The sequence below is a fragment of the Heterodontus francisci genome, chromosome 4 (genome assembly GCF_036365525.1).
Source record: "Heterodontus francisci isolate sHetFra1 chromosome 4, sHetFra1.hap1, whole genome shotgun sequence".
Classification (NCBI taxonomy): domain Eukaryota; kingdom Metazoa; phylum Chordata; class Chondrichthyes; order Heterodontiformes; family Heterodontidae; genus Heterodontus; species Heterodontus francisci.
In genome coordinates, this window is record NC_090374.1 from 94,299,740 (window position 1) to 94,315,622 (window position 15,883).

Genomic DNA, 15,883 nt, shown 5'->3' on the forward strand with positions numbered 1-15,883 from the left:
TCAGGCGAGTCTGGGCCTAGAAAGTTGCCCAAGCTAATTTCTATTGATAAATAAAATAATTTCTATTGCCTTTTGTTTTACTTGAACAACAAAACCGCTTTCCTATATTGGTACATACACTACCCAGTGTGAAATTTAAAGTACAGAACAGGAAGTTTTCTGAGTTAATACCCAGCCTGTGATGAGCCAGGTATGGTAAAAGGGGCACTGCAATTGGACTTAGTATCCCAGAGCAAGGGAGGGAGAAATTCATCTTGAGTACCTGATCCTCAGTTGTATTCAGTGATATATGTTGGAAAGTGTGTGTGGACTTTAGGTGAGGACAGAATCATGACTGATTGACCAGCAGGTTCACACATGAAGAATGGCACTGGGGTGAGATAACAGAGGGTGGCTTTATCATGACATAGATCTATGTCTATAGGAGGAGGGAGGTTTTTTTTCCCAGAGGGTGGCCAGAGAAGGCCACCAGCTGAGACCAAGCAGGCCTGGCTCCATATTGCTGCCTCCTTGAGCAGCAGAAGTGAAACAAGGAGAACTTGGATTAAGTGCCGAGAAAGGTTCAACAACCTGACACACTCTGGCAAGGTGAGTGCAATCCCCAACCCTCAGGACAGGTCTCAGTGCAGACTGCAGCAATTACACCACCTGAGGAGCCGCAGGGTGCATGCTGCTCCTGAAGGTGGGAGGGCCGTGTGCCCAGGACACTTATTGACCCCTCAGAATGGGTGACAGCCACAGTGCTGCTGAGGATCTGTTACCACTGAGACACACAGCTCCATAGGGGCAGATAACATTGGACAAAGAGGACAGCTGTGCCTTATCTTGCTCCCCTTTGTCCTTGCAGGAGAAACACACCCACAATGCAAGGAAGAGGGCCCAGACAGGAGGAGGGCTGCCCTTCCTCTAATGAATAACCAACCCCCAAGGAGAAAACAGGACAGCCAGGATAGTGGAATAGGAGCTAGTCAGACTTGGCCAAAAGGGAGCTCCTGGTGCACCTGGTGATTGCAGAGGGAAAAGTCGTCATTAAGGGGGCACCGTGCACTCCAAACTGTCCAATAATGTGTCGTTCACTGAGTAACATTGGTTAGCCTCAGCACCGCAGAGGTTTGCACTCTCTTGGGTTAGCTCCCACCATCTTTTCTTGTGTGTCCCACAGGTACAGATGTCCAACACAAGACACACTTTCCCTCTCCCTCCTCTGGCATTCAGCTACATGAGGAATAAGAAGAAGAAGCACCTTACAAGCGCATGGTCCATCAGCGTACACACTCTCACTTCATTGACATCTTGCCTGCGTGTATACAGGGTGGCACAAGGTGATGATCATGGTACTAGTGCACAGGTGGAGGTGCCAGAGGCAGAGGGAGCTGTGGTCAGTTCCCCTCAGAGGAGGGAGGAAAGGCACATCCCTGCTCAGCTGGGCACTGGTGTAGGGCCTCAGGAGTCACTGGAAAGGAGGCTGTACCTTGAACTTTAGCAGGAGACGTGCTCCCACATGTCAGAGTTCCCTGAGGCAGTGCGGGGTCTTGGGCAGAGGATGGAGGAGTCCATCCAACTCATATGCACCACAGTGGCTCAGGCCAAGAGTGCATGAACTCCTCCATTGAGAAAGTGGCCAACCTCTTGGTGAGCCATATCCGGCATCACTGTGAGTAGATGCACAAACTGCGCATTGATGTCAACAGGATCCTTGAGATGCTGGGTAGGGTGCTGGTGGCGCAGAGATCCTTTGGGGGGTGCCAGTTACACCCCAGCTGGTGTCCTCCACCAGCCATCCAGCACACTGGCAAGGATTGAGGATGTCGTGGAGAAGGATGAGGGTGTCACCCATCACGAGGCATCCTCATCATCCTCATCATCCTCGACCTCCTTGGCCCCTGCAACTGAGGTGCCTTCTGTGCAGCAGGGCCCAGTGACGGAGGCTGCCCCTGCAATGATGCAGCTGCAGCAGCTTTTGGAGATACCCCCACAGGCACCTCCATGATGAGGTTGAGCGCCACATGCATCTGAGCCGCAAGCTGAGACAAGTGAGCAAGCTGCCTCCACCTCCTCTGAGGTTATAATGGGAGCACCGCGAAGGAGTGGCTGAGCACAGAGGCCACCATGTTGCACGGAGCACCAAGTGAGTCACTGGGGTGTCTTCCTACTGTGTCTGTAAACTGATTCTTTCCTGTACATTTTATAAATGATGACACTTTAAAGCACATGTCTGGGACTCCTTTTATTGCTGGTGTGACAGGAAAGGTGGTTTGAGATGGTGAAAGACATAACAGGATCCTCCACGGTGAGGGCAAAACCTCTGGGCAGATGTACTTCCTTCATTGGCAGTAAGTGATTAGATGTTCCAAGTGGCATCTTCTATGTATGTGTTAACACAGGTACCTCAGACTCTCTTCCATGCCATGCCCCTCCACCTGGGTCAGAGGGGCTCAGTTGAAAACTTCCTGAATAAGGAGATCCTTGACATTCATGGCATCTTCATGAGCCATTTGCACCTCAAGCCATGCCCAGCCACCTCTTTGTGCAGCAGGGCACCTCTCCTGTGCCATTTCCTTCCACCTTCACTTCCTCCTACACTCTCACCTCCTACTCCTGCCCTTTTTGCGATGAACTGTCTCCTTCCAGGGCTTCACCATCCTCATGGTCCACACCTCTCTGGAGGGCCATGTTATGGAGAATGCAGCAGACCAGCACAATGAGCAGGACCCTGGCAAGAGGGCATTGCATGGTGTTACTTGACCAGTCCAGGCACCAGAATTCCATCTTCAGAAGTCCGATGGCCTTCTCAATGGTGGTCCTAATGAGCGGGTGCTTTGGTTGTAGCGCCTCTGTACCTCTGACTGGGGCTTCAGTAGAGGGGTGAATAGCCATGTCTTCAAGGGATTTCCCTTGTCCTTGAGGATCTTGCAAATGGCAGCACGCCATTGCATCTCACTGTTCACTGATGCCTTCTTGCCAAAGCTGAACACTGAGAGTTGGAGTGAAGATCTGAGGCAGCCTGGACTGACAGAGGATGAAGGAGTCATGGCAGCTGCTAGGAAAGCAAGCACACATGGAGGAAACTCTTGTTGTGGTCGCAGACCAGTTGGACGTTGAGGATGTGGACGCCCTTCCTGTTGTTGAATAAGACTCGGTCACTGGGTCCCTTGATGGCGACGTGGGTGCAATCAATAATGCCCTGCACCTGGGGGAATCCAGCAATGGCGGTGAAACCCAAAGCACTCTGTGCCTGTGAGGCTGCATCTGTCATGAACTGAATGTACTGTCCAGCTTTGGCAAAGAAGGCATCAGTGAACTGTAAGATGCAGTGACATGCTGCCATTTGCGAGATGACATGAAGGTCCACAGTAGATCCTTGTGAGAGCCAGAGGCAAATGCGTTCAAGGCCACAGTGACTTTGATAGCTACTAACAGGACATGGTAAGCAGTGTTGTGAGGTGCGAGGTCTTCGGTGACTATCTGTCTGGATCGACACATTCTCCTGTGACACTGGGCCTCAGTCATCTCCAGGTAGCTCTGCCTTCAGCGGTAGATCCTGTGTTGGGGCCATAGCCTCTGTGTCCTTCCTGAGCCTCTTTCCACTTCTGTGTCTTCTGCTGCTCAGGGTCCTGCCCTTCCTGTGGAGGGTGTTGCTTCTTTTCACCACTGGGCTCAAAATCTGACAGTCATGCCCTCATTGTCAGCTGCAACCTTCTTTTTGGGCAGGAGGCCAGCCAATTGTGATTGGCAGCCATGCCCTCTGCTCTTCTGGCCCTGAGATGCCTGGGGTTGCTACCCATTCAATGCCCAAGTGCCAAGGGCATCTCTTTTCCAAAGGCAAAGTCCCCTTCTAGCCTGCTGACCCTCTTATGGGACCGGGATGATTCCCTGGTGGAGCCGTGACTGGCTCTCCACACTGCTCCCTCCTCCCTCGAGCTGATCTGCAGCAGAAGGTACGTGTAACTCGTGTACCCTCTTCAAAATTCCACTCCTCAATATTAACAAGCTCTTCGAGTTATAGAGTTATACAGCACAGAAACAGGCCCTTCGGCCCATCTTAACGAGCATATGAACAACTTTAATTGGCCTCAATATGGAGAAGAGCGGGCTTCCTGTCCCGCCCTCTCTCTGCCCTGAGAACGGCGTCCTGAAACTGATGCTCCATCCAGCACTGGTATTTTCGTCCCAACCCGCCAACCTCTGTTCCCGTCCTCAGCTGGGGGAACCGGGAAATTCAGCCCTTGGTGTCTGTAGAAGTGGCATTAATGAAAGATTTACATGTAATAATAATCAACCCCTACAACAAAACAGCAGCTTATCGCTAACAAATGATAGCACTGGAGCAGCTTTAGAGGGGACAACATTAGGATTAAAAGGATGTTAGCTCATAGTGCTAGCTCTCTTTTTCAAATGATAGCACTGAGATATTGTCTACTGTTCTCATTTTTTCTCAAAACATTGTTTGCAGCATGAAATAACAATGAATGCTGGGATCTGGGTTTACATTAATTAGATTAAACAAGAATCAATCAATTTGGTGATGCAATAATCTAAGGCTGCCCTGAGCAAAACAGTCCAGCCACTGCGGAAAGAGAAGCAGAGTTAACGTTTCGGGTCAGTGACCCTTCTTCGGAACCAGTTCCGAAGAAGGGTCACTGACCCGAAACGTTAACTCTGCTTCTCTTTCCACAGATGCTGCCAGACCTGCTGAGTGAATCCAGCATTTCTTGTTTTTGTTTCAGATTTCCAGCATCCGCAGTATTTTGCTTTTATTTTAGTCCAGCCACTGCCTTGCACTTACAGAGTCTGTTATAGATCATATCTGGTCAAAATGATTCAGAAGACTTCTGTCAACAGACACGTGTGCAAGTAATATACTGTACAAAACGCATTTACCTAGGCACCGGAAACAACAACGGCAAAACCAGCCCTGTCGACTCTGCAAAGTCCTCCTTGCCAACATCTGGGGCTTGTGCCAAAGTTGGGAGAGCTGTCCCACAGACTAGTCAAGGAACAGCCTGATGTAGTCATACTCACGGAATCATACCTGACAGACAATGTCCCAGGCACTGCCATCACCATCCCTGGTATGTCCTGAGCCACCAGAAGGACAGACCTAGCAGAGGTGGCAGCACAGTGGTATACAGTCAAGAGGGAGTTGCCCTGGGAGTCCTCACCCTCGACTGCGGACCCCATGAAGTCTCATGGCATCAGGTCAAATATGGACAAGGAAACCTCTTGCTGATCACTACCTACTGCCCTCCCTCAGCTGATGAGTCAGTACTCCTCCATGTTGAACACCACTTGGAGGAAGCACTGAGGATGGCATCACCAAGAGTGGCTCGGTAGCACCACTACTGGCCGAGTCCTAAAGGACATAGCTGCTAGACTGGGTCTGCGGCAGGTGGTGAGGGAACCAACAAGAGGGGAAAACATTCTTGACCTCTTCCTCACCAATCTGCCTGCCGCAGATGCATCTGTCCATGACAGTCTTGTTAGGAGTGACCACCGCACAGTCCTGGTGGAGACGAAGTCCTGCCTTCAAAGTGAGGAAACCCTCCATCGTGTTGTGTGGCACTACCACCATGCTAAATGAGACAGATTTCGAACAGATTTAGAAATGCAAAACTGGGCATCCATGAGGCGCTGTGGGTCATCATCAGCAGCAAAATAATTGTACTCAACCACAATCTGTAACTTCATGGCCCGGCATATCCCACACTCTGCCATTACCATCAAGCCAGGATACCAACCCTGGTTCAATGAAGAGTGCAGGAGGACATGCCAGGAGCAGCACCAGGCACACCTCACAATGAGGTGTCAACCTGGTGAAGCTACAACACAGGATTACTTGTGTGCCAAACTGCGTAAGCAGCATGCGATAGAGCTAAGCAATCCCATAACCAATCTAAGCTCTGCAGTCCTGCCACATCCGGCAGTGAATGGTGGTGGACAATTAAACAACTAACTAGAGGAGGTGGCTCCACAAATATCCCCATCCTCAATGATGGGGGAGCCCAGCACATCAGTGCAAAAGATAAGGCTGAAGCATTTGCAACAATCTTCAGCTGGAAGTGTCGAGTTGATGATCCATCTCAGCCTCCTGCTGAAGTCCCCAGCATCACAGATGCCAGATTTCAGCCAATTCGATTCACTCCGCATGATATCAAGAAATGACTGAAGGCATTGGATACTGCAAAGGCTATGGGCCTTCACAATATTCTGGCAACAGTACTGAAGACCTGTGCTCCAGAACTTGCCACACCCCTAGCCAAGCTGTTCCAGTATAACTGCAACACTGACATCTACCCGGCAATGTGGAAAATTGCCCAAGTATGTCCTGTACACAAAAAGCAGCACAAATCCAACCTGGCCAATTACCGCCCCTTCAGTCTACTTTCAATCATCAGTAAGGTGATGTAAAGTGTCATCAACAGTGCCATCAAGCGGCACCTGCTCAGCAATAACCTGCTTAGTGACACTCAGTTTGCGTTCTCTCAGGACCACTCAGCTCCTGACATCATTACAGCTTTGATTCAAACATGGACAAAAGATCTGAACTCAAGAGGTGAGGTGAGAGTGACTGCCCTTGACATCAAGGCAGCATTTGACCGAGTATGGCATCAAGGAGCCCAAGCAAAACTGAAGTCAATGGGAATCAGGGGGAAAACTCTCTGCTGGTTAGAGTCAAACCTAGTGCAAAACAAGATGGTTGTGGTTGTTTGGAGGTCAATCTTCTCAGCTCCAGGACATCACTGCAGGAGTTCCTCAGGGTAGTGTCCTAGGCCCAACCATCTTCAGCTGCTTCATCAATGACCTTCCTTCAATCATAAGGTCAGAAATGGGGAGGTTCGCTGATGATCGCACAATGTTCAGCACCATTTGCGACTCCTCAGATACTGAAGCAGTCTGAGTAGAAATGCAGCAAGATCTGGACAATATCCAGGCTTGGGCTGATAAGTGGCAAGTAACATTTGTGCCACACAAGTGCCAGGCAATGACCATCTCCAACAAGAGAGAATCTCACCATCTTCCCTTGACATTCAGTGTCATTACCATCACTGAATCCCCCACTATCAACATCCTAGGGGCTACCCTTGACCAGAAACTGAACTGAAGTAGCCATATAAATACTGTGGCTACAAGAGCAGGTCAGAGGCTTGGAATCCTGCGGCGAGTAACTCACTTCCTGACTCCCCAAAGTCTGTCCACCATCTACAAGGCACAAGTCAGGAGTGTGATGGAATACTCTCCATTTGCCTGAATGGGAGCAGCTCCAACAACACTCAAGAAGCTCGACACCATCCAGGACAAAGCAGCTCGCTTGATTGGCACCCCATCCACGAACATTCATTCCTTCCAGCACCGACGCACAGTGGCAGCAGTGTGTACCATCTAGAAGATGCACTTCAGCAACGCACCAATTCTCCTTAGACAGCACCTTCCAAACCCGCGACCTCTACCAAGTAGAAGGACAAGGGCAGCAAATGCATGGGAACAGCATCACGTGCAACTTCCCTCCACGCCACACATCATCCTTCACTGTCGCTGCATTAAAATCCTGGCACTCCCTTCCCAACAGCACTGTGGGTGTACCTACTTCACATGGACTGCAGTGGTTCAAGAAGGTAGCTCACCACCACCTTCTCAAGGGCAATTAGCGATGGGCAATAAATGCTGGCCTAGCCCGCGATGCCCACATCCCAGGAATGAATTTTTTAAAAATAGAATGAGGACCATAAAACTACCAGATTATCATGAAAGCCCAACTGGTTCTTTGATATCCTTTAGGGAAGGAAATCTGCTGTCATTACCCGTTCTGGATTATATTGACTCCAGATGCACAGCAATGCAGTTGACTCTTAACTGCCCTCTGAATTGGCCTAGCAAGCCATTTGGTTGTAGCCGGGGTGTGGATCACCACCAGCTTCTCAAGGGCAATTAGGAATGAACAATGAATGCTGGCCTTGCCAGTGATGCTCACATCCCATGAAGCCCATGAACCATGGTGTTCCCTCTCAGCCTTTTCCTGGTTTGGCCATAACAGGGTTTAATTTTTTTAAAACACTGTGTTTTAGCTTCCCTCTCAGTGAGTTCTTGCTCACTGCTCTCTAATTGTAATGGCAAAGAAATCAACCAGACAGGTTTTCTCAGATTTAAACAAGAAAGGTGTAAGTTTATTAACCTTAAAACTCTAATTCAGTTAAAACTACTAGAAATATGTGACGTGACCATGTTAGCATGCAGACTCGATAAACACACATGCAAATAGAGACAGAAAAGGAGAAGGAATCAAAAGGGAAAGGGATTGAAGCAATAGCTGGAGTTCATTTACTGGTTTTGGGTTTGATGTAAAGTCTTTGATTGAAGTTAAGTCTTGCAGTTATTGTTGGGGCCCAGTGTACACTTTCAAACTTGTTTCGCTGGTGTTCTGTCTTGAGGCTTGAGCTACTTCCATGGCTCCCTTGCATGGAAGAGAGAGAAAGAGACAGGGAGAGACATTCCTTCTCTTTTGTCTTCAAATTGCAGTCTCCTTCCAAAACTGTTCTGTGAGCACAATTCAATTAACCCCAAGTTGGGCAACAGATTATTCATGTGACTAGCTCCTTATTTGGAACAACTTCTCTGGCGAGGTTTGTGGATTTCCCCCAAGCTTAGCGGACACTCTCAGTGGGTGGGTTGGGGGGTGGGAGTGGAATGATGGCTCTTACACAGTCAATGTCTCTTGATCAAAAATCCATCTGGCTAATTGAATCAGGGAGGTACTCCCATTGTCTTCTTCAGGCAACTGTCTTTTAGAATGCACATGTGCAGCCATGTTTTCAGCCAATGTGGTCTTTTTAAACAAGTTATTTCAAGTTCAGTAACAGTTCAAAAATAATGTTCCATATGATGAAATGAATATGTCTCATTTTGGCAGGTGTGGTTTCCATCATAATATATTCACAGGGGCCCCAAAATTATTACTTCCAAATATTACTTAAAGCTAACCTGCGTCTCTTAAAGTTAACTTGAACCTCTTAAAGGAGTAGTGCATTGAGGCTGGAATAATTGCTGGGAATCTTTTGAGAACTAAATATGACCTGGGAAAGACAGAAGAATGGCTGAATATGGAACAGAATGGGCACCCAGGATTTATGATGCTGCACTGGGAGTCTTGGTGGAGGAGATGGAAAGAAAGAGACATCCTGTATCCACAGGGGCCCAAGACATGTGTTGAAAAGGCAGTGAGAGCAGATAGCCGTGGAGATCAATACCAGAGTCTCACCCCGAGGACTTGGCTGCAGTGCTGCAAGAATTTTAATGGACTCAACAGACTGGTCAAGGTCAGTGAATGCATCTTCAAGTGTCATATGCTACCAACTGCACCATGAGCCTTAGCCACTGATCAAATCACCACACTCCCATCACTCACCTACTAATATTCTCTATCAATCAGGACTCACACCTAACATTCATGTGCTTCACCTCACCCTCATACACTTAGCACTGTTGCAAGGCTTATACCCACATCTGACAGCTTGCACACACTGCCAGCTATTCAACCATGACAGCCACATTACCCAAACATATTGCATGAAATTCACTGACACTCTTGCCTGTCTCTTGCAGGAGAAGATGGCGCACAACTACAGGCTGCAGGAATGAACCAGAGAGGGAGAGGTGTGCCTGCATGCTCTATACCTCATGGAGAGATGGTGTTGGCCATTATTGGAAGGACTGGTGCTGAGGCCAATTGAGAATCAATTGAAGTTGATAGTATCTTCATACTTAATCCTCCTTCTCTCATTCCAGTACCCCCTCATCCCAGAATGTCTTCTGATTTACAAGCAGATGGTGTCAGCATATACCTCTTACTTTACCCTTCCCCTCACCAGAACCTTAACCTTGTGCCTTTTTCCTCTTAGAAACCTCAGAAGTGCAACCTGGCCAAGCAGTGGAGGAACACCAAGAAGAGAATGATGATGAAGAAACACTGTCACTTGATTTCACATTTGCAGCCACCAGTTCAGAAACTGACAATGTATGTATCATGGAGGATAGATTAGAGGCAGGTTCTGCATGTGATGTGGCACTGGGCACAAATGTACTGCAGCCAGGGCAGAGGGCAAGGATAGCACAAGTGCCAGTTCACTAGAGGCGAGGTTGCACACAAGTTCTGCTGCAGAGGACTCAGATGAGGTCTTTGATGGGACAGGCTACAAAAGAAGGCTTAGAGATGTGTGCAACAAATGTTTGATGCATTGAAAAACCTGCTAGAAAACTGTTCAATGTCAAGATGCATGAAGGAGATTTAACTGAAATCAAAGACTCGACATCAACCTCAAAAGACAGTAAATGAACTCCAGCTATTGCTTCAAACTTTTCTCCTTTATTCTTTCTCCTCTTCTGTCTCTAAGTGCGTGTGTCTTTATCACCTATGCATGCTAGTGTGGTCGCATCGCGTATTCATAATAGTTTTAACCGAATTAGAGTTTTAAGGTTAATAAACTTACACCTTTCTTGTTTAAATCTAAGAAAACCTGTCTGGTTGATTTCTTTGCCACTACATTTGGAGTACCTTGCTCTACGGCAGCGAGGCCTGGACAACGTATGCCAGCCAAGAGCGACGTCTCAATTCATTCCATCTTCGCTGCCTTCGGAGAATACTTGGCATCAGGTGGCAGGACTATATCTCCAACACAGAAGTCCTTGAAGCGGCCAACATCCCCAGCTTATACACACTACTGAGTCAGCGGCGCTTGAGATGGCTTGGCCATGTGAGCCGCATGGAAGATGGCAGGATCCCCAAAGACACATTGTACAGCGAGCTCGCCACTGGTATCAGACCCACCGGCCGTCCATGTCTCCGTTATAAAGACGTCTGCAAACGTGACATGAAATCGTGTGACATTGATCACAAGTCGTGGGAGTCAGTTGCCAGCATTCGCCAGAGCTGGCGGGCAGCCATAAAGACAGGGCTAAATTGTGGCGAGTCGAAGAGACTTAGTAGTTGGCAGGAAAAAAGACAGAGGCGCAAGGGGAGAGCCAACTGTGCAACAGCCCCAACAAACAAATTTCTCTGCAGCACCTGTGGAAGAGCCTGTCACTCCAGAATTGGCCTTTATAGCCACTCCAGGCGCTGCTTCACAAACCACTGACCACCTCCAGGCGCGTATCCATTGTCTCTCGAGATAAGGAGGCCCAAAAGAACATTTGGAGAGCAGTGAATAAGGATTCATTGAGGGGAAGCTAAAACAAGGTGTTTTAAAAATTAAACCCTGTTATGGTCAAACCAGGAAAAGGCTGAGAGGGAACACCTAGACCCCTTTCTCACCTGGTCGTAACAGAAATTTGGGGGCTCATCCGGGATTCAACCTACAGACAAATGAGAAATTGGAAGTGAGAAGTTAAATTGATCCCAATCAAAAAGAGAAAAGATTTCAATACAGGTTTTCTTGTGGTTGTGTGTGCTAGAATACTAACATGTCTGCGACTGAAGCCAGTAACTCCCCAAGCCAGAGTGAAGTAATTTGGGATAAGTTAAAAGCACTGTCTATGGAGGAGTTGAGAAAAATGGCTGAGCAGTGTGGCATCACTTTCCAAGGCTAGAAAGTCTGAACTCCTAAGACTAGTGGCCAACCATTTTTCCCTTGAATCTGAAGAGGCAGAAACAGGGTTAGAAATATACTCCGACAGGGTATTGCTAGCAAAGCTACAATTGGAAGAGAGGAAACTTGAATTTGAAAGAAAGATAAAGTGAGAGACAGGAGAGAGGGAAAGAAAGATCCTTCCAGAAGGAATTTGAAGGAAAAGAGAGAGAGGAGAAAGAAAAAGAGAAAGAGAATGAAACCTTCCCGAAGGAATGCGAGGAGAGAGAGCTGAGGCGGCTTGAGTTAACTAGGGGGGTGGGGGTGAGGGCTGGGGGGACAGAGTAACCCCAGTGAAAGCATCGCCAATATGGAGGATTGTAATTTAGGGCTGGGTACAGAATTGTTAAAATTTTCCCAATTGATTCCAAAATTCAATGAGGAATATGTGGAAGCATTTTGTATCTTTTGAAAAACTTGCAAGGCAGTTAAAGTGGCCAGGTGAGACTTGGACTCTGCTGTTACAAAGCAAGTTAATTGGAAAAGCCCATGAGGTTTATTCCCTGTTGCCAGATGAGAGTTCATCAAATTATGAACTGACAAAAAGTGTTATCCTCAGGCCATATGAGCTAGTACCGGAAGCCTATCGCCTAAAGTTTAGAACCCTCAAGAAGCAAGCTGATCAAACTTACTTGGAGTTTGAGAGAAGTAGGCTTTTGACCAGTGGCTGAGTGCTCTTAAAGTACAGCCCAGCTATGAAAATCTCAGAGAGGTAATGTTGCTCAAGGAATTTAAAACTCTCTCCCACTCTCCATAAAGATACATGTGGAGGAACAAAAAGTTCATAGAGCCTAGCAAGCCACAGTTCTGGCTGATGAGTTTGCTCTCATCTATAAGTCGGTTCCCCAGGGGAAAACCTTTCCTCGTCACCCCCACAAATCTGAAAAAGACAAAGGGTGGAAAGGTGATTGAAGCTGAAGCAGTTCTGGGAGAGAAAGAAAAGCAGGAGACACAGGGAGCCCTCCTCCAGCCAAAAAGAAAGGTGCTGTAAGTAGGAGTGAAACCCGGAGACCTGTGTGCTTCCATTGTACTAAAGCAGGTCATCTAAGAGCTGACTGCTGAAAACTAAGGGGAAAACCTGTAGGGTTAAGTAGGGTCCACCTGCTTAGTGAAGGGGAATGGACCCTGATGGAAAGCACAGCAGAACATGCTTTGGCTTTAACTGCAGCAGTAGTCTTCTTCTTCTTTGGCCTCCTTATCTCGAGAGACAATGGATAAGCGTCTGGAGGTGGTCAGTGGTTTGTGAAGCAGCGCCTGGAGTGGCTATAAAGGCCAATTCTAGAGTGACAGGCTCTTCCACAGATGCTGCAGAGAAATTTGTTTGTTGGGGCTGTTACACAGTTGGCTCTCCCCTTGCGCCTCTGTCTTTTTTCCTGCCAACTACTAAGTCTCTTCGACTCGCCACACTTTAGCCCTGTCTTTATGGCTGCTCGCCAGCTCTGGCGAATGCTGGCAACTGACTCCCACGACTTGTGATCAATGTCACAGGATTTCATGTCGCGTTTGCAGACGTCTTTAAAGCGGAGACATGGACGGCCGGTGGGTCTGATACCAGTGGCGAGCTCGCTGTACAATGTGTCTTTGGGGATCCTGCCATCTTCCGTGCGGCTCACATGGCCATAGTAGTAAGACCCAGGAAACATGCTGCTGCAGGTGCAGGAAAATTTAATAAGATTCCTGAAGGTTATCAGGATTTTGTGTCTGAAGGGAGAGCAATCCCATACCCCTCGATTGGGGCAAGCAAGCCCAAAGTAACCCTTAAGGACACAGGGGCCACTAGATCCCTTTTACTAGGAAAAGGTCTGACCTTTCCTCCAGAGAGTGCAGTAAATGCCAGAATGGTGGTGAATGGTATCGGAGGGCAGTGTACAGTTGTACCTTTACATCGGGTGCACTTGGAGTGCAACTTAGTTTTGGGACCGGTGACTGTAGGGATTGTCCCAGTCTGCCTGTGAACGCGGCTGACCTGCTCCTAGGTAATGATCTGGCGGGGGTGAAGGTGGTAGCTTCCCTAGTAGCGAAAGAGAGACCGCAGGAGGTCAGAGAGACAGAGCAATGGCAGGAGACGGTCCCCTGCAGTTCCCCTGAATGTGTAGTGAATCGGGCCATGATCAAACCAGTTCCCTCAGAGGAGACTGAATTGGCACTGCAGGCAGATGACCATGAGATCTGTCTATCTGAGACTTTCTTTGGAAAGTAAGTTAGAAGACCCAGGGGATGAAATAAATAAATCTTCCCCAGCCGAGGCTCTGCGAGCCGACCCAGTATTGAGAGAGTTAGCAGAGGCTGCCCATTCTGAAATTGAAGCAGAGGGAGTCCCTGACTGCTGCAATTTAAAGAATGAGGTACTGATGAGGAAGTGGAGTTCTCCTCACAGACCTGAGAGCAAGAAATGGACAATGGTTCACCGGTTAGTGGTGCCGCAGAGGTACCAGAGAGAAATATTAAGAAGGGCCCATGATATTACAGTGGCTGTACATGTCAGTATACGAAAGACCAAAGCCCGCATAAGACAGCAGTTTGACTAGCCAAAGCTCCACAAAACTGTGGTGGTGTACTGCAGGAGTTGCCACATGTGCCAGGTTGAGGGGAAACCCCAACCTACAGTGAAATCTGCACCCCTAGGTCCTGTTATCGGTGTTTGGAGGACCCTCCAGCAGAGGGCTGGTAAACTTTAAGGGACCCCTGCTGAGAACAAAAGGGGACAGGCAAGCACAGGGCTCACAAAAGGTTAGAGAGGAAAGGGGAAAAAGGGACAAAGAGGACAGGTTAAATGAAATTCCATAAGGGATCCCAAATGGAAACCCCTACTGTCCCGTCAGCCAACCCGAAATATTTGAAAAGTTAGACCCGACAACCCCCTATGTAAATGCAGACACCAAATCCATCCCACCAGAGTTGCTAACAGCATTTACAGAGACCTGCAGAGACAAAGAAAGTTCTTAAGAGAGCAAAGGAACCGTGAGGGTGATGCCTCACCTAGTTGAAGTGCCGCAGGGGGGTTCAGTAGAATCTGGACAAATACCTAGAAGCAGGAGTGTCCCAGAGGACTAAGGGAGGATCAGCAAAGAATCTGCCCCACAGTTAGGACAAAGCCCTTGCATGACTCATCAAAGCACTGAAAGAGAATTCAGAATAGATCCACCCATGACTGATTCTCCTGAGCAGAACTCCAACTTAGGGCTAATTAAATCTACGCTCCTCTAACAGACCTCAACAGGAACAAACACACCCTAGGCACTCATGGAAATGTGCACACTGAAAAACCTCCCCAAAAATCACATGCTTATTGGAATGCCAAAAAGGGCACTTTAAAGCAGCACTGCTACCAAGAAAAGACAGGCGGTAACAAATCTTTATGATTTCTGAATGAATGAGAATGCATGAGAGAGATGCATGTGTGTTTTCTTGTACTTACTCTTCTCTCTAGTCTTTTTTAATGAAATGCTCTTCTAAAAATTACATTTGATTCCACTGGAGGTAGAGGTTTCATGAAAACCCCACCTGCCAAGAATGAGGCATATTAATTTCATCATATGAGACATTAATTTTAAACTGTTGCAGGACTGAAAAGATGACTTGTTTAAAGAGATCATAGCAGTGGCTGGAAACGTTTGCATTCTAAGAGACAGTTACCTGGAGAGGACAATGGAACTGCTCCCTGATCCAATTAAGCCAAATGGATTTTGATCACCAGACACTGAATGTGTAAAAAGCCAGCATTCCATTCCGCCCCCCCCACCCCCGCACCCTGCCCCAACTGAGGGTGTCTGCTAAGATGGAGAATCCACAAAAATGCAGGAAAGTTTGTTAAAACAAAAAGCTGTCCACATGACTAACTTGCTGGCCCAGGTTTGGTTTTGAATTGTGTTCATAGAACAGTTTGAGTCAGGCTACAATTTGAAGACAAAAGAGAAGGAAGGTCTCCCCCTGGCTCTCTCTCTCTCTCACAAATTTCCAGATCCACTAAAGCCACTTAATCCTCAGGAGAGAAGACTCCTACATCAAAACAAGTTTGAAAGCGTGCACTGGACCCCAATGAAATGGTAGGATTTAACTGCAATCAAAGACTCAACATCGAACTCAAAAGACAGTAAATGAACTCCAGCTGTTGTTTCAAACTTTTCCCCTTTATTCTTTCTCCTCTTCTATCTCTACCTGCATGTGTGATTATCGTGTATACATGCTAGCATGGTCGCGCCGCGTATTCGTAGTAGTTTTAACGGAGTTAAAGTTTCAAGGTTAATAAACTTACATTTTTCTTGTTT